The sequence below is a fragment of the Vigna umbellata genome, chromosome 3 (assembly GCF_029865625.1).
Source record: "Vigna umbellata cultivar VRB3 chromosome 3, Vumbellata_1.0, whole genome shotgun sequence".
Taxonomy (NCBI): domain Eukaryota; kingdom Viridiplantae; phylum Streptophyta; class Magnoliopsida; order Fabales; family Fabaceae; genus Vigna; species Vigna umbellata.
Window position 1 is genome coordinate 40,121,234 of NC_142167.1, and position 2,481 is coordinate 40,123,714.

General features: G+C 40.5%; 1 pseudogene; it reads right to left on the reverse strand.

The window, feature by feature from the left end:
- Positions 1-414: 414 nt before the first annotated feature.
- On the reverse strand, positions 415-1,837 carry LOC148202483 (uncharacterized; annotated as a pseudogene).
- Positions 1,838-2,481: the final 644 nt, after the last annotated feature.

Genomic DNA, 2,481 nt, shown 5'->3' on the forward strand with positions numbered 1-2,481 from the left:
TCTAAGTTTTTCAAATCTACTTTGTCTAAGAGCTTTTTGTGAAGATGTATGTAATCTGAACTTCAGTAGAGCAGTGCAGTAACTCAATCCTCCCTTGGTTTACCAAATCCCTCAAGAAGTGAAACTTTGTACCAATATGCTCGCTCCTTCCGTGAAACACCGGATTCTTCGACAGGCTAATTGTAGATTTGTTATCAACCATCATTTGTATGAGTATTCTGCATTCCAGTTTTAAGTCTCCAAGAAGTGCCTCCAACCACACGCACTGCACGCCATTTCTACAGAAGCTATATACTCTGCTTCACATGAGGAAAGTGCCACCACGCCTTGCTTTTTAGAACACCAGGAGATAGGTGCTCCTACATATTTAATGAAGTACCCGAAAGTGCTCCTTCTATCAACCTGATCTCCGCTCTAGTCAGAGTTGCTCCAAACTTCCAAAGTGCTCCCCATGCTGCTCGTCATCTTTGGGAACACGAGATCATAGTGAATTGTTCCTTTTAAGTATCTTAAAACATGTTTAGCTGCTGACATATGAGATTGTCTAGGTTCATTCATGAACCTGCTCAATAATCCAAACACGTAGCTTATGTTTGGTCTGTTGTTGCAGATGTATCTCAAGGATCCTATAATTTGTTTATACAATGAAGCATCCACCTTTTTCTCATCTCGTTGCTCTGTCAACTTCAGATTAGCAACGACAGGAACTGTTGTACTATTGCAATCTGCCATATTAAAACGTTTCAGCACTTCACTGATATACCTCTTTTGATGCAAGAAGACTCTGCTTGCTGTTTCAACAAACTCCAATCTGAGAAAATAATTCAGTTTCCTAAGTCGATCATATCATACTCTTCTCTCATTCTTTGCTTAAATCCTTCGATTGTCGATTCAGAGTCTCCAGTTACAAGAAGATCATCAGCGTATAAGCAGACCAACAAAGTATTTTGCTGTGATGCAGACTTTATATACACTCCGGACTCTATAGAACTTTTCAGAAAACCCAGTTTCAGAAGCAATGTGTTTATATGATTATTCAAGGCTCGTGGTGCTTGCCTCAACCCATACAAGGCTTTGTTCAACCTATAGACCTTATGTTCTTCACCCTTCTTTCTCAAATTCAGGTGGTTGTCTTACATAAACCTCCTCTTTCAGTGGACCGTTTAAGAAAGCTGATTTTACATCCAGTTGACATATTTTCTAGTTCTTACGACAAGCTACTGCTACTACTAACCTCACAGTCTCAGGCCTTGCGACTGGTGCAAACATGTCTGTGAAATCCACTCCCGGTTTCTGAAAAAATCCCTTTGCTATGAGTCTCGCTTTGAACTTTGCAACTTCACCGTTCGGTTTTATACTTCGTCTTGAAGACCCACTTTACTTCAATAGCCTGTTTATGTTCAGGTAAATCTACCATTTCCCAAGTTTTGTTTCTTTCAATGGCATTCAGCTCTTCAATCATGGCTTCTCTCCACTCCTTTATATCAAGTGCTTGTTTCCAGGGAATAGCTTCTGCATCAGCTAGGAATGCGAGATGTGCTTGACCACCAAGATCTACATTGTCACTGTCAAGGAATACTTCATAATCTGCTAGCCTTGAGGAAGGAAATCTCATCCTCTGTGATCTTCTGCTATTGACCTCATCACATTTCTCAGCCTGTTCAACACCACCAAAAGTGCTATCTTTCAGCCAGCTTGGAACAATTGCAGACTTCTTGTTTGTCTCAGCTTCAGATTTCTGATTTGTCTCAGTCTTTCTCCATTCGAATGTGGCTCTCTCGTCTACAATCACATCTCTACTTATCACAATTTGTTTGTTCTCAAGGTTGTATAACATGTGCGCGCTTGTGGGGTGATACCCAATGAAGACAAAGTTTCGCTTTTGTCATCCAATTTCCTCCTTCTTGCATCTGGAATGTGCATGTAACATACTAAACCAAAAATTTTCAAGTGATTTACAGATGGCTTAATACCTGACCAGGCTTCTTCTGGTGTGCAATTTGCTAAAGCTCTCGTGAGACTTCTATTTAGTAGATACGATGTTGTTGATACAGCTTTCCCCCAAAGGTAGTGTGGTAGTCTCTTTCCCTTTATCATGCATCTGGTCATGTCGAGCAGTGTCCTGTTCTTCCGTTCGGCTAGACCATTGTGTTGGGGGGTATATGGAGCTATCACTTCATGCACTATACCATTATCACTGGGAGTTGAATTCTCCTCCACTATCAGTTCTAAGGGTCTTGATATGTAGACCGGATTGTCTCTCCACCATGGCACAAAAGTTGACAAAACACAAGTAAACATCCTTTTCTTTTCCTTAATCAAATAAATCTAGATCTTTCTGGTCCATTCATCAACAAAGAGAAGAAAATATTTATTACCTACGATTGATTCTTGTTTGAAGGGTCCGCACACGTCAAAATAAACCACTTCAAGAGTTTGCTTTGCTCTCTTGTGTGCTGACTTCTTGAACTGTTTCCTGGT